Source organism: Miniopterus natalensis, chromosome 4, assembly GCF_054644295.1.
Source record: "Miniopterus natalensis isolate mMinNat1 chromosome 4, mMinNat1.hap1, whole genome shotgun sequence".
NCBI classification, from domain to species: domain Eukaryota; kingdom Metazoa; phylum Chordata; class Mammalia; order Chiroptera; family Miniopteridae; genus Miniopterus; species Miniopterus natalensis.
Genome location: NC_142084.1, coordinates 24,025,516 through 24,050,394, shown reverse-complemented (window position 1 = coordinate 24,050,394; position 24,879 = coordinate 24,025,516). Strand labels below are relative to the sequence as shown.

Sequence of the window (24,879 nt, the reverse complement as noted above, 5' to 3'; positions counted from 1 at the left end):
ATGATAATGCTAACACTCTGGTGTTCCTGGAATAAATGGCTACTACTTTCAGACGTGTAAAGCTGGTTTACTGAACAGTCTGAACTCGGGTGGGTAGGAGGCAGAGTAGTTTTTATTTTTTCCTTATTTCTACCTTGATTTATATTCTTCCTAGTCTCCTTTTCCTGACCCACTACAACATCTCAGACAGATTCACAGCACTCTGATTACTTTCAGTATTTGAAAATCTAGCACATGCCAGTTTAATCCACTTGAAAACTTTGAGCCTATCCTAAGTGGCTCTTCCGTGGCCCAAGGCTCTGCCCTGCTTGGTGACTGTGATGCTGTCATGCTCTTCAGCAGCCCCTCTAGCAATGCGTTATTCCAACCTGCCATTGTCACCTGCAGTGTTTGCACAGAGAGTGAAAATGAGATTGCATGACTTAATTGTTTTATGACTTCCTTTTTCACTGTGTCTTGGGTTTTGGAGTCTGTAACACTTTACTAAGGTTAAGTAAGGTCCTGTAAACGGACTGATTTTAGTTTCCAGGAGCAACTCTCATAAAGCTTGTGGATGAATGGATAGGCTGTCTGAAGTGAGTATTCCAGAGGCTGGCAAGGACCACTTTCTGGAAATCTTAGCAACACAACAAAAGCCAACCCTACCTGCCCCCCGAAGGAAATTAAAGGCTCTGTCATCATCACAGATGATGGGCTAAGGCAGAAAATGTGGAAGGGAGGGCTGGAGAGAGAAGGCAGAAAGAAGCCTTTCTGGTCCTTTGAAATTACAAACCTTGGTTATAACCTTAATGAGACTTGCCAATAGCTCCAGAAAACAAATATTCTATTCTGATTTTATGCAGTCTCTTTTTACCAAAGAAATGATAGAATTAAAAAAGTTTTATTCAAAAGCTGCCTGTGGATAATAGTAAATCACTAAAGAAAATCATTTCCTAATTATTTATTTGCTTTATATATTCCATTAATTCACAAACCGGGTTTGGTAGTACCCCCAGGATATCTGCACTTACATATAAAGTATCATGAAGCCATTAAGTGTTTTATTTACTTAATTTCATAAATGATTTACATTATAAATTATTAAATTCATAATCACCTGATTGTAGTGGTGGTTATACAAATCATTACATGAGTTAAAATTCATAAAACAATGCACCAAACAAGTCAATTTTATTGTATCTTAGTTACAGACAAAAATAAAACAAAATCAGTAAAAAAAAAATCATGCCTACCCTTTAAGCTCTACTGCCTTTCCCACACCTACTTTTCAAGTTTAGTTCAGTGCACACCGAGTTACCCTTTGATTCCTCTGAAAGAGTATTACTGAGTGCATCATTTATCATTTGGTTCTTATCAATAATAGAACTCACTTTCTATATCAATAATAGCACTTAGAATAACAGTATTTGCTGCCCACATAATTTGTCACTGGGCACTTATCAGTAATTGCTTTTGCACTGTTGCTTACCTCTCTCGGGTGGCACGTCTTGGTTCTCTAGGTAGAATGGAACTAGCATTTATTGTTATGTACAATACTGTTTCTTCTGTGTATGCATCCTGTTTCATCTCTTATTCAAAGCAAGCCAGTAAGATAGTATTAATATTTTCTTTTTTTTTTAGATGAGGGAACAAAATCTTATAAAATGACAGGAAGTATCTAGAAGCAAAGCTGTGGGTTAAGAATAGGCCTGGCTGACCTGGTTGGGCGGCTCAGTGGGTTGGAGCATCATCCTGTACACCAAAAGTTTTCAGGTTCAATTCCCGGTCATGGCACATACCTAGGTTTAGGTTTGACCCCCCATTGGGGCACATATGGAAGACAACTGATTGATGTTTCTCACATCAATGTTTCTCTCTCTCAAATCAATACAAATATATCTTTAGATGAGAATTAAAAAAAAAAAATAGTCTTGGCTGAATCCCAAGCCCATGGCTTTTCCTCTATACCAGCTCTTTTCAATTGGTGTGCCGGAAGAATTTTTAAAACATGCAATGCCTGACTAGTGAGGGGCACTGACCTCTTTTCCCTTAGATTGTAGAATAAAAAAATGACAACAGCCAGCACAACAATAGCCATCCAGTGTAAATGAATCAAAATTATATCTATTTTTTTTGTCAGAGTGGCAAAAAACAGTATATTTTTTGGAACCCCCAACAGTCTTCAAGGACCTCTTGACTTTTAAAAAAATATATTTATTTCTGTTCTGTAAGGCAGTTTTAAGGTGCTTGAACATTTTAGCCGGGCTGCATACCTATTCCTCAGACTCTATGTTGGACTCTGATGTGGCCGGCTGGGCTGGATAGAAGGACGAAGGTCTGCGAGTGAGAGGAGCAGTGAGTGCCACCTTAGACCCACGCGGAGGGGCAGGTGGTGCACAGTGCTTTCGTCCTGTTCCTCCCGCTGGCTCATCTGTCATTACTAGGGAGGAAAGCCTGAGTAGGATCAGGAATGTACTCCTGGGGTCAGCATCCAAGGCTTGAATTTCTTATAAGTGAGCTCTGGGCAAAATACTTAGTTCTCAGAGGTGTTTGCTTTCTTTACTAGGTGTTTTCTAGGATAAGGATAGAGCAAAAGAAAACCACACAAAAAGTTGTGCTTGTTATAATAAATCTTCACCAAAGTTTAAAGTCAGGGTTTTCTCTGAACTCCCTTCTCTTAATTATTTTGCTGCTGCTGCTCAAATATTCCAAAGTCCGAAATAATGTACTTAGTGATTTGATGTTTTATAGACATTGCAATGTCATTGTTGGAGGCTTTTTGTCCCCTTCACTTTGTTGGCATTTCATTCCCATTGCAAACGGCTGTTTTACTGTCACTTCTCCTTCCCCTCAGCATCTGCCTCTCCGTACTAAGTTTTCCCCGATTTCCTTTATACAGCCTCATTATGTTTTATACAGTATGAAAGCTTGTTTATACTGGCTCCAAAGCCCATTTTCCCTTTTTGCTTCTATTTTCAATTTAGAACCTTTGATTCTTTTTCTCCCTTCATGCCACTGGTGCCTCATCTTAATTTTGTATCATTGGCACATGTAATTATTTTGCTGCTTACATTTTTTGGTTCATTAACAAAGACATTAAACAAATGTACCATATGTTACAACTTCTTCTGTAACTTTCCTTTTTTTTTTTTAACTCTTCTTGACATTTTCTCTAGTTTCAACATTCAGTCTTAAAGACTCCTGACCTTGATTCCAACTCTAAGCACGTGGCTGGCCTGATGTGGGAGATGGATTCCTATCTGGGTTATTTGTAGAACATGGGGGAGAAATCCCTGGCCTCAAAATGACATCCCCTTTAGCATTATCTTCACTTTGAAAAACTACTAGGAATTCTGTCAACTGGGGAGCTGGATATAGGTAGAAAATACACTCTTTATATGTAAGATACTCTTGGAGCACTACTGTGGTTAATAACGTTGATGATTAATGAAGCTGGACAACAGCATGAAGTTTCAAGAAGACTTGAGGAGAAGCAGAGTTTTGACGAGAGGGGGGAAGTGAAAATTCTGGAACTTGGGTGGGGTACTGCTGTGAGGAAGAAAAAGCACAGGGACCCACATGCTTGGAGAGAGGAGATTACAGAGGGGGGAGGAAAGAGAGGAAGATACCAGGAGATGGGGGAAATGGAAGTAAAAATGGTACCAAAGATTAATGCTTTGGTAATTTTTTCTAGAGCTCAGAATATAGGCATGGCCAGGAATGCGGGAGGAGAATAGTTGTACTTTCCACGGCTATGTGTATCAAAAGGGTTCCGCCTCAGCCTACAAGATAAAAGTCTAGTGAGGGGGAACTTCCATTTCCAGCAAGAGTGTAGACTGGAGAGTTTATGAACACCAGAAATGCTTTATACACACACAAACTCTCATCCATGCACATACATCTCTTCATGTGCATAGCCGTGTTGGCAAGGATGGAAAACAATTTCTCCTTTCAAAATGATGAACTATAAATCCTCACAGTCAGTCAGTACTGAAGTCAGCAGCTGCCCAGGGCAAATCTGCAGATTCCTGGTGTCCTGGAGCTTTAGTTTTAATAGGTCACGGATATGGGCAGAGGGATCTGTGGATTTATCGGATACTCCAGGAGAAATCGAGATTCCTGAAAAGTGACCCTTAGTAAAAAAGAGACAGCAAAACAAATTCTGCAAAAAGAGATAGTAAGAAATCTCACATGTCCTTTTTTAATCTTTTAAAATATTTTTGTTGAATTTATTGGGGTGACATTGATTAATAAAATTATACAGGTTTTAAGTGTACAGTTCTATAATACATTCTAGAATCACTGGGTCATAAGGCAGTTTCCCTTAAATTTTTGAGGAAACTCCATACTGCTCTCCAGTGGCTGCACCAATCTGCATTCCCACCAAGAGTGCACTAGGGTTCCCTTTTCTCCACATGCTTTACAATACTTGTTATTTTTTGATTTATTGATGGTAGCCATTCTGACAGGTATGAGGTGATATCTCGTTGTGGTTTTAATTTGAATTTCTCTAATGATTAGTGACGTTGAGAATCTTTTCATATGTCTACTGGCCATCTCTGTGTCCTCTTGGATGAGTGTCCAATCTGGTTTTTGGCTGTTTTTTAATTGGGTTGTTTGCTTTTGAGAGGGTGTTGAGTTTTATAAGTTCTTCATGAATTTTGAATATTAACCCCTTATTAGATGTGTCATTGGTGAATATGTTCTCCCATACAGTGGGTTGTCTTTTCATTTTGTTGATGGTTCCCTTTGCTGTGCAAAAACTTTTTAGTTAGATGTAGTCCCATTTGTTTTTTTGTTTGTTTATTTTTCTTGCCCAAGGAGATATATCTGAAAAAATATTGCTACAGGAAATGTCCGAGATTTTACTGCCTAGGTTTTCTTCTAGGATTTTTATGGTTTCAAGTCTAACATTTAAGTCTTTAATCCATTTTGAGTTTATTCTTATGTATGGTGTAACAAGGTGGTCTAGTTTCATTTTTTTGCACGTAGCTGTCCAATTTTCCCAACACCATTTACTGAATAGACTCTCTTTATCCCATTGTGTGTTCTGACTCCTTTGTCAAATATTAATTGACCATAAAGGTGTGGATCTGTTCTTTTTCATTGATCTATATGTCTGTTGTTCTGCCAATACCAGACTGATTTGATTACAATGAACTCATAGTATAGTTTGATATCTATTAGGTAGCGTAATTTCTCCAACTTTGTTCCTCTTTCTCAAGATTGCTGTGGCTATTCGGGGTCCTTTATGGTCCCATATAAACCTTGGGAATATTTGTTCTAGTTCTGTGAAATACACCATTGCTATCTTGATAGAAATTGCATTGAATCTATAGATTGCTTTGGGTAGTGTGGATATTTTAATGATGTTAATTCTTCCTATCCATGGACATATATATGTTCCCACTTATTTGTATCTTCTTCAGTTTCTTTCTTCAGTATCTTATAATTTTCCAAGGACAAGCCTTTTACATCCTTGGCTAAATTTATTCCTAGGTTGTTGTTTGGGTGTTGTTGTTTTGATGCAATTGTAAATGGAATTGTTTTCCTTTTCTGAGAGTTCATTATTGGTGTATAAAAATGCAGTTGATTTCTGGATGTTAATTTTGTATCCTGCTACTTTGCCAAATTCATTTATTAAATCTAGTAGTTATTTGGTGGAGTCTTTAGAGTTTTCTGTGTACAATATCATGTCATCTGAAAATGACAGCTTTACTTCCTCCTTTCCAATTTGAATGCCTTTTATTTTTTCTTCTTGTCTGATTGTTGTGGCTAAGACTTCCAGTACTGTGTTGAATAAGAGTGGTGAAAACAGACAACCCTGTCTTATTCCTGATCTTAAGGGAAACACTTTTAGTTTTTGCCCATTGAGTATGATGTTTGTTGTAGGTTTGTCATATATGGCCTTTATTATGTTGAGGTATATCCCTTCTATTCCCACTTTGCCGAAAGTTTTTATAAAAAATGGGTGCTGGGTTTTGTCAAATGCTTTTTCTGTGTCTTTTGATATGGTCATGTGATTTTTGTCCTTCGCTTTATGTGATGTGTCACATTTATTGATTTGCAAATATTGTACCAGCCTTGCATCCCCAGAATAAATTCCACTTGGTCATGGTGTATGATCTTTTTAACCTATTGCTGGATCCGATTTGCTGATATTTTGTTGAGAATTTTAGCATCTTATTCATCAGGAATATTGGGCAGTAATTTTATTTCTTTGTAGTGTCCTTTATCTGGTTTTGGAATTAGGATAATGCTGTCCTCATAAAGAGAGCTTGGAAGTCTTCCTTTCTCTTGAATCTTTTGGAATAGTTTGAGAAGGATAGGTGTTAGTTCTTCTTTGAATGTTTGATAAAATTCACCTGTGAATCCATCTGGTCCAGGATTTTTGTTTGTTGGTAGGTTTTATTTATTTATTTTTTTAAAATTTTATATTATTTTTTTCATCATCTTTTATCCCTTTTATGCCCTCTACCACCTCCACCCATCCCTCTCCACCCCAGCAATCACCACACTGTTGTCCATGTGCTGATAGTTTTTAGATTACTGCTTCAATTTTATTAGTTGTAATATGTCTATTTAGATTCTTTGATTTTTCCTGATTCAGTTGTGGGAGATTCTATGTTTCTAGGAATTTATTCATTTCATCCAGATTGTCCAATTTGTTGGCATATAGTTGTTCATAATATTTTCTTACAATCCTTTGTATTTCTTTGGTGTCAGCTGTTCTCGTCTTCCATTTCTGATATTACTTATTTGGGTCCTCTCTTTTTTTTCTTGATGAATTTCATTAAAGGTTTGTCAATCTTGTTTATCTTTTCAAAGAACCAGCTCTTGGTCTCATTTATCCTTTGTATTATTTTTAGACACAATTTTATTTATTTCTACTCTGATCTTTATTACTTCTTCCCTTCTACTCTCTTTGGGTTTTGTTTGTAGCTCTTTCTCTAGTTTCTTTAAGGTAGATTGTTTATTTGAGATTGTTCTTCCTTCTTGAGATAGGCCTGCAATGCTATGAATTTCCCTCTCAAGACAGCTTTTGCTATGTCCCATAGATTTTAGATTTTTGTGTTTTCATTTTCTTTTGTTTCAAGGTATTGGTATCCTTTGATTTCTTCCTTGATCTCATTGTTAACCCATTCATTGTTTAGTAACATGTTATTTATCCTCCATGTCTTTGTGTGTTTTTCAGCTTTTTGTTTTGTAATTGATTTCTAGTTTCATACTATTATGGTCAGAAATGACGCTTGATATGATTTTAATCTTCTTAAATTTTTTGAGACATGTTTTGTGTCCTAACATGTGGTCTATCCTAGAAACCATTCCATGTGCACTTGTAAAGAAGGTATATTCTGCTGCTTTGGGGTAAAATTCTCTGAATGTATCTATTAAATCCATGTGATCTAGTATGTCATTTAAGGCCACTGTTACCTTGTTGATTTTCTGTCTGGAAGATCTATTCATTAATGTCAATGGGGTATTAAAATCCCCTACTATGACTGTATTACTGTCAATCTCCCCCTTTATGTCCATCAAGATTTGCTTTCTATATTTAGGTGCTCCTGTGTTGGGTATATAAATGTTTACAATGGTTATGTCTTTTAGTTGGATTGATCCTTTTATCATTAGGTAGTGTCCTCCCTTGTCTCTTATTATAAGCTTTGTTTTAAAGTCTATTTTGTGTGACATAAGTTTTGCTACCCCAGCTTTTTTTTTTTTTTCATTTCCACTTGCATGAAATATTTCTTCCATTCCTTTAGTTTTAGTCTGTGTGTATCTTTTGTTCTGAGGTGGGTCTTTTGTAGACAGCATATATATTGGTCTTGTTTTCTTATCCATTCAGCTACTCTATGTCTTTTGATTGGAACATTTAAGCCATTTACATTTAAAGTGATTATTGATAGGTACATATTTATTGCCATGTTAGTCTCTATAGTGATGTTCATCTGTTTTTGTCTCCTCCTCCTCCTCCTCCTCCTCTTCTTCTTCAAGAAGACCCTTTCACATGTCTTGTAGTACTGGTTTTGTAGTAATGAACCTCTTTCATTTTTTTCTTGTCTGGAAAGCTCTTTATTTTTCCTTCAGTATTAAATGATAGCCTTGCTGAATAAGGTAGTCTTGGTTGTAGGTCCTTGCTTTTCATCACTTTGAATATTTCATGCCAGTCCCTCTAGCCTGCAATGTTTATCGTAAGAAATCAGCCGACAATCTTGTGGCAGCTCCATTGTAGGTAACTAACTGTCTTTCTTTTGCTGCTTTGAAGATTCTCTCTTTGTCTTTAACCTTTGCCATTGTAATTATGATGTGCCCTTGGTGTGGGCCTCTTTGGGTTCATCTTGTTTGGGACTCTCATCTTCCTGGAATTGTGTGTCTTTTTTCTTTACCAGCTTAGGGAAGTTTCCAGTCATTATTTGTTGAAATAAATTCTCAGTCCTTGCGCTTTCTCTTCTCTTTCTGGTATCCTTATGATGTGTATGTTGTTACACTAAATATCGTCCAAAGGTCTCAAACTATCCTCTTTTTAATTTTTTTTTCTGTTCTGATTGGGTGTTTTCTGCTACCTTGTCTTCCAAATCACTGATTCAGTCCTCTGCTTTATCTAACCTACTGTTTATTCTTTCTAGTGTATTCATTTCTGACTGGTTCTTTTTCATGGTTTCTGTGCCCTTTTCTGTGCTTTTAAAGTTCTCACTAAGTTCCTTGAGCATCATATAACCTTTTTATTCAACTCTATACCTGGGAAATTGCTTGCCTCCACTTTATTTAGCTCTTTTTCTGGTGACTACTCTTATTCTTTAATTTGGAGTGTGTTTCTTTGGCCCCACATTTTGGTACCTCCTTGTTTTTATTTCTATGTATTAAGTAGATCTGCTATGCGTCCTGTCTTGCTAGGGTGGCCTTATGTAATAGGTGTCCTGTGGGACCCAGTAGTACAGTCCCCTTAGTCACCTGAGCTGGGTGCCTCGGGAATGTCCTCTGTTTCCTTGCTTATATTCTGATTTTTCTATCCATATTGAGAGTGGAATATTGAAGTCCCCCACTATTATTGTAGAATTGATTAATTTTTCCTTTTAATTCTGTCAGTTTTTGTTTCATATGTTTTGCTGTTTTTTATTAGATGCCTAAATATTTATTATTGTTACATCTCCTTGCTATATTGAATTTTTAAAATATATAGTATCCTTTGTCTTTTGTGAACTTTTAGACTTAAAGTGTAAGGTCTGTGATATTACTGTAGACATCCCTGCTCTTCTTTTGTTACTCTTTTCATGAAATATTTTCTTCCATCCCTTACATTCAATCTATTTGTGTCTTTGGATCTAAAGTGAGTCTCTTATAGACAGCATACAGATGGATCTTTAAAAAAAATTTTTTTTCTGCCAGTATTTGTCTTTTGTCCATTTACATTTTAAACAATTACTGATGAGGAAGAGTTTTTTATTTTACTATTTGTTTCTGTGTGCCTTATACTTTTTGTCCCTCATTCCTGTATTACTGTCTTCTTTTGAATTTAATTGACTTTTTTTAGTGAAATGTTTAAATTTCCTTTCTCATTTTCTTTTATATATATTCTATAGCTGTTTTCTTTATGGTTACCATGGAGATTACATTAAAGAAAATGGCCAGTGGCCTTTTTGTCTGCTCTTCTTGGTCAGAAGCAGTAATCAGAGCACAGATCTCCAAAATTTGGAGAACAATGTACTTTTTGCTCACCTTGACTCCCATGGCTTTGTGCAAGCTGCTATAGGAACACATGCATAGCTGACTGCCGTGGGTTTGGGCTGGGGTAGCTGCTACAGGGCTAAGAGGTGAAATTGACTAAAATTAACCATGATTTATTGTCCAGTCTTTTTCCTGGAAGTTGCATGCCTTCAGTAGACTCCAGAGTTACAAAATTCTGGATTCCACATGCTGCTAGTATAATTATTGTCTGAGTGCTTCCAGCTTGTCATCTTCCCTAAATAATTTCTTGATACAAAACTTTAATGGAAGAAATCATGTCCATACTTATAAGTGCTTCATTTTCAATGCATTCCTAGGCAGAGGCACTTAATTTGTTCTCCCTCTTCCTTATAATCCCTGCTAACTTCCACTAAATTATTTGTGTTTATGGTAGCTAGAGCAAAACTGAGACTATGATAGGACGTTTAATATCCTTAGAGGAGGGCAGGAATGAAGGATGGAAGAAGGCAAAGAGAGAGAATATGTAAGTCTCAAATATAAGGAACGTTTTTAGTGTAGCCCTCATAGCTTTATGCAACATAGCAACTCACATTGATTTCTTACCACTGATGTTTTTGTTAGCTATTGACTGTATTTTGGAGTATTTCTCATTGTACAGTAGGCTCACAAAATCCTTCTACTTGCATTTAAATGAACACACCACTTTACTTTTTTCATGTCTTCTAGCTTATAGATTTGTTATTCCCTATGTGTGTAATGTTCCTCTTCTCCATGACTATTCGGCACATTCCTGTGCATCCTTTAAGACAACACAAACATCATTTTAAACATGAGCCTACATCACCTTCATTTTCCACGCAAATAGAGTTAGTAATTCTTTCTTCTGCTTTTATTGTCCAGCATTTGTTCATGCTTCTCTTACTTCATCATCATCCTGCAAGAGTGATTATTTGTTTGCCCATCTGTCTTTTAGACTGAGACAGTATTCTTGAGAGAGAGGTTCTGTCCTATTCATTTCAGCTTTCTGATTACAAAGAGGCAGGCTCAATAAATAGTGAAAAAGAGAGAACTGGCAACTCCCATTTCTGTATTACAAAGGAGCCAGGATATTTGGAAAATATAAAATCATAAAAATAGAATTAAAAGATAAGACTTGTAAAGAAAAGCAATTAAAAATAATTAAGCACATTTGCAAAAGGTTGTCAATTATAGGAGTTAGGAGATAAAATGATTTCATATGTAATTGCACATTAACCAAAATATAAAATAAATCAAACTTCCTTTGCCCAAATAATCAGGAGACTCAGGTTATAGTACTTGCTTTGTCATTCACTAGCTATGTAATTTTAACAAAAATATTTGTTCTTGGGCTCTATTTTCCCACTTATAACATTAGAGAATCAAATGAAGGCCTCTGCTAGATGAAAATCCTGTTAATTGGACTATTTCCCCAGCTTCCAAGAAACTGAGCTATACTCTGATTGCTGCCCTTCCAGATAGCAGATGGCAGCAGAGGTTTACAAGTGTACTTTAAATTTCCTAATGATCTGAATTCCAGAAGGGGATAGCACAATGGATGTTGCCAGGTTGAGAAAAACAAATGCATTTTGTTACTATTGGAGCATAGGAAGGGAGAATGCTCTCTGGAGGATCTTTAGACTACCCATGTAAGTTAGTGAGTTTATGAAATCAATATATTATCATCTTTTTAGAAGCAACTCTTATTGAATGACAATGGAAGACAAGTTAACTTATTGTGACTAAAAGCCAAGAGTCAGCAGGGATGGATTTAATAACTGAGGCCACAGTGACCGGCATGAAAGGACACTTGTGATTTATTGACATCTTCATGCTCTGTGGAAGCAGACAGTGGTAATGAATCTGGAAAAAGACTTTGGGTTGGGGAAGAGAAATTTCTCTAAGTGTGGAGATAATAAACGGGTGAGACAAAGAAAGGATAGTTCTTGAACTGATCGGGCACTTTAGAGATAGAAAGTTCTGTCTTTCTCATTGTGAATATGGGTGTGTTACAGTAAGAACTCCAGAGTCTCAGTTTATAGAAAGGGGCAGAAGAGCATAGATCATTGGAGTTTTTGAAGTTAGGAGTTATAAATACCATAGTGAAAGTGATTTGCCCTTAATATTTTATGACATGATAGTTTAATAAGGTTTGATTTTGACTTTTGGCTACAAGAATGATTTCATTGTCAGGGAAGAATTTCTCAAGAGAAACTTTTTTTTTTAAATTATTAAAAGTGAAATCTTAACAATAAGAGTTTAGCTAATTAAGCTTCTTAGGGAAGAGGCTGATGGTATGAATTATCTAGCACTAGGAAAGGATGCAGATAAAGGTTTTGCTCCTGAAATTTCTTTGGCGATAATGTATTTCAGAGCTTAGGAGTTCTAGGAACCACTCTTGGTGACCTTCGGACTGTAAGCAGTAAATATAGTACCATCTCTACTGGTAAAGTTGAATACACTCCAGAGACAGACTTTCTTGTTTGAAAGTCTTTTGCTCAAGGCAGAAAAATTGATTTCTGGTATACATATCTCACTAATTACTAATTGCTAATATGAGTGTTCTTAGACAGCAGAGCATACTCTTCTGGAGGTCTTGGGCCAAGGGGAGTGCTTAAAGAGAAAGAGAAGCAGAAGCCCTACTATGACTGGTGTTCAAGTAGTTGAAGAAAATCGGTAGAGAGAAGACATGAAGGCAAGATTACAGTTAAGTGAGACGTGAGTGGTAATAGGGGCCCACTCTGCTTCAGGTAATCATGGTAACTATAGAGGGTAACCCAGCAGGTTAGAATTCAGACATTCCTCTCTGGTTCCCTGTACATCATTGCACACCCTCCATCATCCATCTTCATCAGGAAGGTCAAATAGGTTTATCTACAGTGCTGAGCTTCATCCAGCCATTTTTCCAGGTAACTGAAATTCCTTTGAAAGAGTATAAGGCCTTAATTGCTGCATAACTGCAGAAAAGACTATATATGCCTCAGCACTTAGGAAAAACTTCCCTTACTATTTTTTCCTAAGATGACATTTGTTTATGTATGTACAGATAAAGTTAGTATTTTTCCTTACTCCCTTCCTAATCTATTAGTCACATTGCTCCTGAAATTTCTTTGGCGATAATATATGTTTCAGAGCTTAGGAGTTCTAGGAACCACTCTTGGTAAGACAACCATGGCAGTAGTAAATTCTTTAGTAAAACCTGAAGGACCTTTATTTGGGGGAGGGAGTGGGGTGTTCTTATTCTTTCCTAGGAATACAACTTACTATGTTGCTATTATATGTAATTATTCAAGATTGTCAAGGTATATGAGTTGCTCGGGATGACAGCCTACAAATGCTATTATTAGCAGTTATTAAGTGTTTTTTGTTTAGTAAGCATTTGGATATCTTTTCACTGGGACCCAAAATCCACTAATTTTTACCACTGAAGTTTGTTCCATGAACTTCAGTTCCTATTGTGATGTAAAGAGGGCCAAGTGTCACCTGCACATGCAGAAGGGTTGTATTACACAGAGGAATCCTGAATTTAGAGTGCCTCAGTCTTTTATAATAGCCAGTGAACCTTTCTGCCTTTACTTTGGAGGGGAACACTCTCTCTGTTAGTTTTACAACTAAGCTGTTAGTTTTACAAACATTTTTTAAAAAGTTGTCCAGAGCAAGCTTCTGGTAACAAGCTGTGTAGAAGCATGAGAGACCATGGAGAATCCTAATATAATTATCTGACATATTTCAGTTCTTAATTCTCATATTCCTATTGTTATGAGATGCTTACCCAGTTGAAAACAATTATTTTACCTCAAGCAATTGGAGATACCCTCTTATGTGAGTTTGCATAACAGAGATTCAGTTCAGACTGAGTTCTTGTTGGCAACTCTGGCTGCCACAGTGGCAAAATCTTTGACTCTCACATGAGTGATCTCACAGCTCATGGGCACTGAATTCAGATCACAGGGTATACAATTCTTGGGTCTGATTAAACAATATTCAACTTTCATCCAAGTGGCTATAACAGCACATTGCATTTTGTGTTCTTTTGACTTCTAAAAAATAGAAATATCTTCCTGTCTGTACTTATATTTTCCCTCACATGTATTTTCTATTTGGTTGATACACATAATTCTGGATAATAAATAATATCTGGATTTTGGAGGTTCATCATAGTTCTGTTTGACATACTATCATATTTTCTAAGGCTATTTGACTGGCACTAGTAAAATATATTTGTTTTCAGAGGCCCTAGAACTATAAACCTCAGGAAATAATTTCTCTTTTAGGCCCAACTAGCTTAGTTCAAACGTACATAAAAAGGAGTAATATTCAGTGAGTTTGTTTTTTTTATATGAGTGACAGCTTTTCTTTCCCATCTTTCATGAGAATATAAATCTAAAGTACAGTCACTAACTTCATTGAATTCTGAGTTTATATTTTCCATTTCATCTTTTACCAGCTTTTTGGCAGATAGCATAAAGACATGTTTAATATGGTTTTACAAACTCCTTGGTTTCTCTTATGGGTCTCTCTAAATCACTGTACCTGAAGTTATAATCAGTCTAAAAGGAGCTTCTTTTACTGTTTATTTATTTAGTTAGTTTACACCTTTTTCATCTTCTTTTAAAAATTCAGCTTTATTTTCTTAGAAGCAGAGCTGTCATCTGTTACTTGAAATAGTTCCCAGTTGATAACACGTATAGTCTTATACACAGTAAAACATTTAAACAGAACAAAGGGAATAAAGTGAGGAACAAGTCTCCCTCCCATGGTGGGTCTCATTTTTTTTTTATCATCAACCACTTAGATAAAAAGGAATTTTATGTATTCTTCCAGAAATTTCTCACACACACACACACACCTTTTATATTAACAGCTTAAAAATTCTAAACACATATGCTTTGCTTTTTTATATTTTCATCTAATGATTTTTTATTGTTATCATTTACATAAAATAAAATGCACACATCTAAGTGTACAGTTCAGTGTACAGATTTTTAAGAATTGCATACACCTGTGTAATCACCTTCCAAATCAAGATAAAAAACATTTCCATAACTTGGGTCTTTTATGCTCCTTTCACATTAATTCCCCTCAGTCCCCAACTACTTTCTATCACATAGATTAATTTTGTTTGTCCTTGGACTTCATATAAATAGGATCATACTGATCTAGAAATCTATTTTTTTTAATATTTGGTCCTTTAAACTACTGAATTTTCCTTTAGTGCAGAATATGTGGTAGGAATCTATTAAAATTTTCTAAACATTTAGGTTTTATTAAATGTAACATTTAGATATTATTAAATAGTCTATTCTTTCCCATTGACTTGTTTAGATATGCTCCCCATGTTTTATTCCAAGTTTTCATAGAAAGCAGTTCTTTTTCTGGGTCTTCTATTGTGAGTGCCTATCACTGTACCCATCTCACAGTATCATAATTACTATATTTGAAATAAGTTTTAATGTGTGCTAAGACAAATTTCATCACCTTTTTTTACTTCAAAATTATCTTGGCTATTCTTTACTTTTTATACTTTAGTGGATTTGGTAACATTTTGCCAAATTTTATCTAAAACAAATTTTAAAATAGATTATTTGAAAAAATAACATTTACAGCAGTTTCCAGTATATGAATGTGGTATAGCTATTGACTTATTCAGGTCTTCCTTTACGATCTTTAAAAACATTTTGCTTCTGAAAAGCACTGTACATATTTTGTTAGATATGTTTCTTGGTATTTTATAGGTTTTGTTCTGTGGTAGGGGCAGAATAGTGGCCTCCAAAGTTATCTACATTCCACTCTCCAGAACCTATGAACATTTAGGTTACATGGTAATGGGGAATTAAGATTGTAAGTGGAATTGAGTTAGCTAATCAGGTGACCTTGAGAAGGGGAGATTATCCTGGATTATCCAGGTGGATCCTATGTACTCACAAGAGATTTTTAAAAGCATAAGAGGAAAGTGGAAGAGAGGTCAGAGTCAGAGAAAATGTAATGACATGCAAAGCTGTTCAAAGTGATCAATATAAGAAGCACCCAACTTGTTTCTGCCTTTGATGATGGAGGAGGAGGGCCATGCACCAAGGATTGTGGGCAGTTAGTTGCTAGAAGCTGGAAAAGTCAAGGAAATTGGTTCTTCCAAAGAGCCTCCAGAAAGGAAGAGAATACAGCCCTACTAACACCTGATTTCTGCCCAGTAAGACCCATATTGGACTTCTGACCTCTGGAACTGTGTGATAATAAATTGTATTGTTTAAACCACTAGGATGAAATAATAGGAAGTTAATATATACTTCCATTGAGAATATCTTTATTTCTCTTATAATTTCTAATTTTCTATTTGGTTATTTCCAGTATATAAGGAAAACAATGATTTTTTTTTTAAAGAAGAGGGAGCTTCACAGAGTACAAGAAGGGTCCCCTCCAATCTTTTTTTTTAATTTCAGAGAGAGAGGAAGGGAGAGATAGAAACATCGATTTCTCGTTTCACTCATTTATGCATTTATTGGTTGATTCTTACGTGTGCCCTGACCAGGGATTGAACTCGCAAACTTGGCATATCTGGAAGAAGCTCCAACCAACTGAACTACCTGGCCAAGGCAGGAAAACATTGATTTTTAGGTGTTATAGTGTATCTGTAGTTATATTTCCTTTTAGTTTGTAATTTTGGGGGGAGGGTTGACAGTAAAATACAGAAATAAAGACAAGAAACAAAGAATACTGAGAAATTAATGAAATAGGAAACAAAGAAACAATGGAGAGAGGCAGAAAAATAGACCTCATTCTTTGGAAAGGTGTCTATACTAGACAAACCTCTAGCGAGTATGACCAGGAGAATAGAGAAAGACTGAGAGCCAAGTGGGGCTGGAGTGGTTTTTGTTGTTGTTGGATTTTTTCCTATCCCCTCCTGCTTGAGGTGTCAACAAGGGGGTGCTAGTAACCCAGGCAGAACTGAGGCATTGAAGGAAAGGAAGCACCCACCGGCCCCTTTTACAAGCTATGAGCACCAACCCCAACACAAATCTGTTTAAACCATCCTAACCAGACCAGATATCCCCACAGAACCCAGTTCCATGGGGGAAGGGAAAGCAGCTCAGAACAGGTACATTCAAGGGGTGAGTCCCAAAGCAGACCCAGCCTCTGACTACTTGGAGATCCATCCTGCATGGCTTCAGCCAGGTTGCCTAGGGCCAGGCAGGCACAGCAACTCACATTGGCCTGCATCAGAGAGCTGCCTGGGAAGCCTGGGACTCACACACCAAGAGGCCATATCCAACAACATGGGAGCAAAATCCAGTAAGGTCCACAAATAGCAGATCCAAAGGTGTTTTTTGTTTGTTTTTGTTTGCTTTGGGTTTTGGTCTCTTCTGTTTTTTCCCCCTAATTTCTCCTTCTTCTCTTTCATTTTTATTTTTTTCTCATTCTCTTTACTTTCTTTTAATTTTTATTTTTAATTAACTTTTTTTCTTCTTTCCTTTGATCTTTCCCCATGTTTCATTTTCTATTCTATATTTTATTCAGTGTTATTACTTTCTAAAATTATTATTTATTTTTTTCTTTCTTCTATTTTTTTATACTTACCCTATTTCTGGTCTCTTCCTTTTTTTCTTTCACACTCTCATTTTTTGTTTTTTTGTCTGCTTTCTTTCTCCTCTAAGTCTTTGTCTTGTGTCTTCTAGTATTCTGTGTGTGTATGTGTGTGTATGTTGTTTGTTTGTTTGTTTTTTAGTCTGTTTGTTGTGGCTATTTTATTATTGTCGATTTGGTTTTTTACGTGTTGTTTTTGGTTTTGCCTGGTTTTGTCTTGTTTTGTTCTATAAGCACCTGTATAAACAGTTGGCACAGTGTGGTCAGGGTTGAGACTCACAGTCAACAAGACTGAGGTCTGAGCCCACCGACCAATGGGACAGCAAGCAACACCCAGATTCAACAGGAGCACCCATGCAAGGGTCTTTCCTAGAGCACTCAGCTCAGAAGATCGAGACTATACTGCTGGGTCCCACAAAAAGGCTACCTACCACACCAATACTGAGAGGCAAAGCAGTCTTATGAGATACACAGAAACAAACACAAAGAAACAGTAAAATGGGGAAACTAAGAAACAGTTCCCAAACAAAAGAACAGGACAAATCTCCAGCAAAAGAGCTAAATGAAATGGAGGCAAGCAATTTATCAGGTATAGAGTTCAAATAATGGTTATAAGGATGTTCAGACAACTTAATGAGAACTACAAGAAACTTAGTGGAAACTACATCAGCATGAAAATACATATAGAAACCATGAATAAGAACCTATCGAAACCGTGGCTAACATTGCTCAGTGGTTAGAGCATTGGCCCACACATTGAAGGGTTGTGAGTTCCATTCCAGGTCAAGAACATGTACCTCAGTTGCAGGTACGATCCCCAGCCTGTGTTGTGGTGCATTCAGGAGGCAACCAGTGTGTCTCACATTGATGTTTCTCTTTCTCCACTCTCTCTCCCTCCCCCTTTTCAACCACTCTCTCTAAAAAACTAATGGAAAAATATCATTAGGTGAGGATTTACAAAAAAAATAAAAATGGAAATGAAGAATGACATAGATGAAATAAAGAATACCTTGGAACAGAATGGGAAGGATCACTTTACCAGACATAAAACTGTACTACAAAGCCATTGTAATCAAAACAGCCTCGTATTGATACAATAGGCATATAGATCAATGGAACAGAACAGAGACCCTAGAAATAGACCCACACCGTTATTGTCAGTTAATATTTGACAAAGGAAGCTAGAGCATACAATGGAGTAAAGACAGTCTCTTCAATAAGTGGTGCTGGGAAAATTGGACAGCTACATGCAAAAAATTGAAACTAGACCACCAACTTCCACCATACACAAAAATAAACTCAAAATGGATAAAAGACTTAAACGTAAATCATGAAACCATAAAAGTCCTGGAAGAAAACATAGGCAGTAAAGTCACAGACATCCCATGTAGTGGAATTTTCATTTATACATCTCCTAGGGCAAGAGAAACAGAAGAAAAAATTAAACATATAGGACTACATCAAGCTAAAAAGCTTCTACACAGCAAAAGAAAACAGCCTCAAAATACAAAGGAACCCCATGGTCTCGGAGAACATATTTGCCACGGATACATCTGATAAGGGGCTAATTTCCAAAGTGTACAAAGAACTCATACTACTCACCAAAAGGAAGACAAAAAACCCAATTAAGAAGTGGGTAAAGGACCTAAATAGACACTTCTCCAAAGAGGACATACAGATGGCCAAGAGACATATGAGAAAATACTCAATGTCGCTAATCATCAGAGAGATGCAAATTAAAACCACAATGAGGTGTCATTTCACACCTTTAAGAATGGCCACCATGAACAAATCAACAAACGACTCGGGCTGGCGAGGATATGGAGAAAGGGGAACCCTAGTACACTGCTGGTGGGAATGCAGACTAGTGCAACCACTATGGAAAACAGTATGGAGCTTCCTCAAAAAATTAAAAATGGAGCTGCCTTTTGACCCAGTGATTCCACTTCTAGGAATATATCCTAAGAATCCTGAAACACTAATCAGAAAGAATATATGCACCCCTATGTTCATAGCAGTGAAGTTTACAATAGCTAAGATCTGGAAACAGCCCAAGTGCCCATCAGTAGATGAATGGATAAAAAAGCTGTGGGACATATACAACATGGAATACTATGCAGCTGTAAAGCAGAAGGATCTCATACCCTTTGGGACAGTATGGATGGACCTGGAGAATATTATACTAAGCGAAATAAGCCAGGCAGAGAAAGACAAACATAACATGATCTCACTTATATGTGGAATCTAAAGAACTTAATAAACTGATGATCAGAATAGATTCAATGACATGGAAGCATGGATCAGACTTACAAGTATCAGAGGGATGGAGGAGGGTGGGTGGGTGGAGGGGGAAAGATTAACCAAAGAATGTATATGCATATATGCGCAACCCAAGGACATGGGCAATGGTGTGGAGAGAGACTGGGGAGGGGGAGGGGACGAGGTGGAATAGGTCATTGAGGAGAAAAAGGAGCATCTGTAATATTTTAAACAAAAATAAAATATAAAATAATACCCTGGAAAGAATCAACAGTAGATTAGAAGCTGGGGACCAAATCAGCAAAGTGGAAGACGAGGTAGAAAAGAAATCACTCAATTAGAGAAGGAGAAAGAAAATTACTCAAAAAGCATGAGGACAGCCAGCCAGCATGACTCAGGGGTGACCATTGACCTATGATCCATGTTAGGGCACATGCCCAGGTTGCAGGGCATACAGGAAGCAGCCAATCAATGACTCTCATCATTGATGCTTCTATCTCTCCCTCTCCCTTCCTCTCTCTAAAAAATCAATAAAAATATATTTTTAAAAAATCTGCATGAGGACAGTGTAAGGCAATTGTGGGATAACATGAAATGGAGCAACATCCATATCACAGGGGATAACAGAGGAAGAAGAAAGTCAGCAAGGGATAGAGAACCTGTTGGAAAAAATTAGACAGAAAACTTCCCTAACGTGATAAAGGAAAATGTCATACAAGTTCAGGAAGCACAGAGAGTCCCAATCAAAATGAACAAAAAGAGAACCACAGCAAGACACATCATAATTGAAATGGAAAATGTTAAAGACAAAGAAAGAGTTTTAAGGGCAAAAGAGAGAGAGACAATTACCTAGAAGGGAGCTCCCATAAGGCTGTCAGCTGATTTCTCAAAAGAAACAATACAGGCCAGAAGGGAATGGCATGAAGTATTCAAAATAATGAAAAGCAAGAGTCTAAAACCAAGATGACTCTATCTGGCAAAGATATTCAAAATTGAAAGTGAAATAAGGAGTTTCCAAGGTTGTGGGTTCAATTCCCTGTCAGGGCACATACAGGAATCAACCAATGAATGCATAAATAAGTGGAACAACAAATCAATGTGTGTGTGTCTCTCTCCCCTCACCCTTTTCCCTCTCACTCTAAAATAAAAATTTAGAAAAATAAAATGTAAAAATACCTTGCAGCTTCATTGCAGATCCAAATTCATTGCATCCTTTGGCAAGTTACACTGGAGAGATGAATCATCTTCTTTAATCTTTATAGCAAGGCTCCTACTAGTTGGCCTTTCCTCAGCCTCACGGAGCACCCACATACCTGAAAACCTAGACTTCAGCCCTCCTCTTTCCTATCTTATCTGCCCACAAACCTGAGTGAGGAGAGAACATGAATTTTTTAAAGATTTTTTATGAATCATTTGATTGAGTAGTTGGCCATATTTTCTTTTGGTCCCCCAATCTCTTCTGTTAATCCAGTAAACAAGTAGGTATTAAACACATATTATGTTGCCACTCACCCTGCTAGACACAAGAAACACTATAGTCATGCTCCTCACTTCATGGGAAGGACAAACAGTAACAAGACTCAGATACACTGTGGTCAGTGCTATGAAGATGACAAAGTGATGGGCTGGCTGAGGTTCATAGGAATGGATGGATCAGGAAGCGCTTTCTGAGCAGGTGATATTTGAACTGAGACCTGGAGCATGAGAAGAGTCAAACTTTTCATTTATTTATGTTTTGGGGCATCTTACAGATTTTTATTTCTTATAAAGTAAATGTCAATCTTTAATACCCCACATAAACATAAAGCTCTTTAGGGTTTTTTAATATTTTTTTCAGAGTAAAAAGGGCATGAGCCCAAAGAGTGAGAAAACCACTGTGGCTTAACCCCAGCATGATTGGTCCATTTCTTGCTCTGACCGCCTCATAAGGTGCCATTGTGATGGGATGACAAACCACTCCTATAAAAGGCCCCGGCTGGGGCCAGGTTTTTGTCCGTTATACCCCAGGAAGCTTATTGGTAGTGACCTGTTGGAGTTGGACTCTTTGGCTTACTTTGTCGTTTTGCTTTGTTTTCATTTTGTTTCTTTTTTCTTATTTTTATTTATTGTTGTTACTTTTTCTTTTTTAATTTTTCTGTTTTTTATTTTATTTTATTTTGTTTATATTTTTGTTATTTTTATTTATTATTTTTTTAATTTAAACTTTATTTTAATTTTTATTTTTTTAATTTTTTATTTTGTTATTTGTTTTTGAGCCACAATGCCTGATGACTTTGCGGCCCTCTCTGCCAACCAGGAGTGCCATATCGGTAATTACAGCCTCCTGCACACCATTGGCAAGGGATCCTTTGCCGAGGTGAGGTTGGCCCGGCACACTTTGACCGGCACTGAGGTGGCTGTGAAAGTTATGAGGCAGCGAGGCTCCTCTAGACTTCGAGAAGTCCAGTGTCTCAAGGAGTTAAATCACCCAAACATCCTGAAGTTGTTTGAGGTGATTACCACCGAGAACAAGCTGTATCTGTTCCTGGAGCACGTGAGTGGAGGGGACTTACTTGCTTACTTGGAGAACTGTGGCCCCATGGCGGAGGAGGAAGCCCGAGGCGTGTTCCGGCAGCTGCTCTCAGCGGTGCAGTACTGCCACCAGAGGAGCATCGCCCACAGGGACCTCAAGCCCGAGAACATTCTTGTAGACTGTTACATGAATGTTAAGTTAGCCGACTTTGGGCTCAGTACGCAACTTACAGGTGATAAATTGCACACCTTCTGTGGCACCATCTCCTATATGGCCCCAGAGATATTGGAGCACAAACTCTATGATGGGCGGCAGGCTGATGTCTGGAGCATGGGGGTAGTTCTCTACGAGATGCTAACCGGGAAAGTGCCCTTTGAGGGAGACACACTTGAAGAAAAGACAGAGCGGGCATTGAGTGGGCACTTCCATATACCACACTTTTTGTCCCTAGACTGTCAAAAAATTTTAACAAAATTAATGACAGTTGACCCCAGCCAAAGACCATGCCTGAAAGACATAATGAAGGACCCCTGGGTCAACATTGGCCAGACGGAGGAACTACAGCCATACAGTGAGCCCCCCCAGGGTGACTTGGACCCCCAGGTCACAGAAAAAATGAAGAATCTGGGGTTTGAGCAGCAGGAAGTACAGCGGGCGGTGACAGAAAGAATGTATAACGATGTTATGGGTACATATCTAATCCTAGACAGTATGAAAAACAGGATGGTGGGCCGCAGGATCAAAGTAAGGCCCTGCCTCTCTACTGACCCCAACCTCAGTCTTCCCCTAACCCAGGGGCAGCTTCAGGCCTCAGGACAGAAGACAGAAGACCCTGCCAGACACCCAGCCATCAAGGAAGTGAGGATGCCCACTCCCCCAGGCACCCTGAAATCCAGGATGCCCACTCCCCCGGACAGCCTGAAATCCAGGAATACCATTCCTCCAGCCATCATAGAAGTGAGGAAGACCACTTCCCCGACCACCACGGACGCAAGGAAGCCCACTCCTCCAGCCAGTGTGGAGGTGAGGACCACCACACCTCTTCCCGGCCCAGAGTCAGGGATGGCTACCCCCAGCCCAGTCCTCCAGCCTGGCCCTGGGGTCTCCCCTACCAGCCACAGTAACTGCACCAGCGGTGGTGTTGGGACCCCAGCGTCTTCCTCTGGTCACAGCCAGGGCCAGCGGGGGCTGGCTAGGAGGGTCTTCAGTTCCCTCTTAAGAATTATATGCTGCATACCATGCTCTAAAAAGAAGCATCTCAAAAGGTCAAGAGTCGTGCCTGTATAAATTTTCAAAATTGTGGACGGCCAGGGGTCGAAAACAGTTGTGGGTGAGAGCGGTGCCAGAAATACATGCTGTGTGCGTGCTGTGTGAGAGGACTTGGTCCAGGGGACAATGGAGGTGTGCAAACTGCCGAGGAGTTCTCTGCTTGAGGTGCCATCAGGAGGGTATCCAGCATCTCCAGGACCTTCAGAAGCGTCTCATCCAAAAATACCTGCTGAGCTTGTAGAACTGTCTGGAGCCACCTGGGTTCAAGAAGAGAGACTGCCCTTGTTGTGGTCCCAGCCCTCGGCCCCCCTTCTGAATGAAACTTCAGAGACTGGACTGTTTTTCCTGGGCCCTTCTCCCTCCCCTGCTCTCCTTTGCTCCCATGTTTGTGGAGGTTCTTATTAAAGTATTTGATTCTCTCAAATTTTGTAATAAACTTGATGTTCCGGAAAGATGTATTGGATACTCTGTTTTTCATTCTCTGCACAGAGTTGGGCTGTGCATCCTGTAGTTTGAGAAGTGTTTGGTGATGTATTACTTGGGCTTTATTACGGGAACTGCAACAGTAACAAATGTGCCCTTTTCAGGGGGGGAGGGGGGAGGGGGAGGAACGGGAAAAGGCCAATGCCCAGCATGCGGGCGGGTTCCAGACACCAGGGCACAGCAGTGGGTGGAGCAGGCAGAGGTCTCCATTGTCATGCAGCTGATCACCCGGGCGCTCTGTGACCTCAGCAGAAATCCTCTCTGCTGGCCTCTTGGCTTTGCTCACTTCCCTCTGTGTCGGTGTCCTCCTCAGGTGGACTTTCCCTTCATATAAGTCAGACTTTCAAAGCCCTGGAGGAAGAGTGCTCCAGGCAGAGGGAACAGCCAAGCTCAAGTGGGAAAGAACTTGGGTTTTTTGAAGGTGGCCGAAGCGTAGTGAGCTAGAGTGAGAGCAGCAGGAGTTGCAGCTGCAGACGAAGGGCAGAGCTTCTGGGCCATGGGAAGGAGTGTGGATTCTATTCTGAGAACAGGGATCAAACTATGAAGGGTTGTAAGCAAGGAAGCAACATTATCTATGTTTTAAAACTACTACATTGTGGAGAATACCCTTCCTCTGCACACATTTTTCTCTCTACATATTACAAGATTCACCAGGCAGAGCAGGCTTTCTTACAACCACTGAAAAAATGAGTTGGAAGCATTGTGTGTTTTTCCCACTTTAATCCTTACCACACCAGTTCCCTGAACAGGTAGGGATGCAAATTAATACCTTGTTTTAAAAGGGAAAGGCCTGCCGGCCTCTGTGGAGCTGATCCCTTGATCTGACATCGCTGATCAGCCGGTCTCCGTGCCCTTTTCACTGAGGAAGCTGTGGTGTTCCTTTCATTCCTCTGACCCCCTCCTTCCCTGAGGTCCCAACAGCACACGGCGTAGACCTGTGTGTGAGACTCATCACTTTGTATTGTCATCAAGTGGTTCCCTTCCCCTCCTTGCCCTGACCTTCCATTCCTGAGCTCTTGGGGGGCTGGGAACTATCTTACCTTTTATTTCCAGTCATTATCACAGAGCCAGGTCGAGAGCAGGTGCTCAGAAAA

The 24,879-nt window shown here is 38.6% G+C and overlaps 1 pseudogene; it reads left to right on the top strand.

Moving 5' to 3' along the window:
- Positions 1–21,781: 21,781 nt before the first annotated feature.
- LOC107525044 (serine/threonine-protein kinase MARK2 pseudogene) lies at positions 21,782–23,320 on the top strand (annotated as a pseudogene).
- The last annotated feature ends 1,559 nt before the right edge of the window (positions 23,321–24,879 follow it).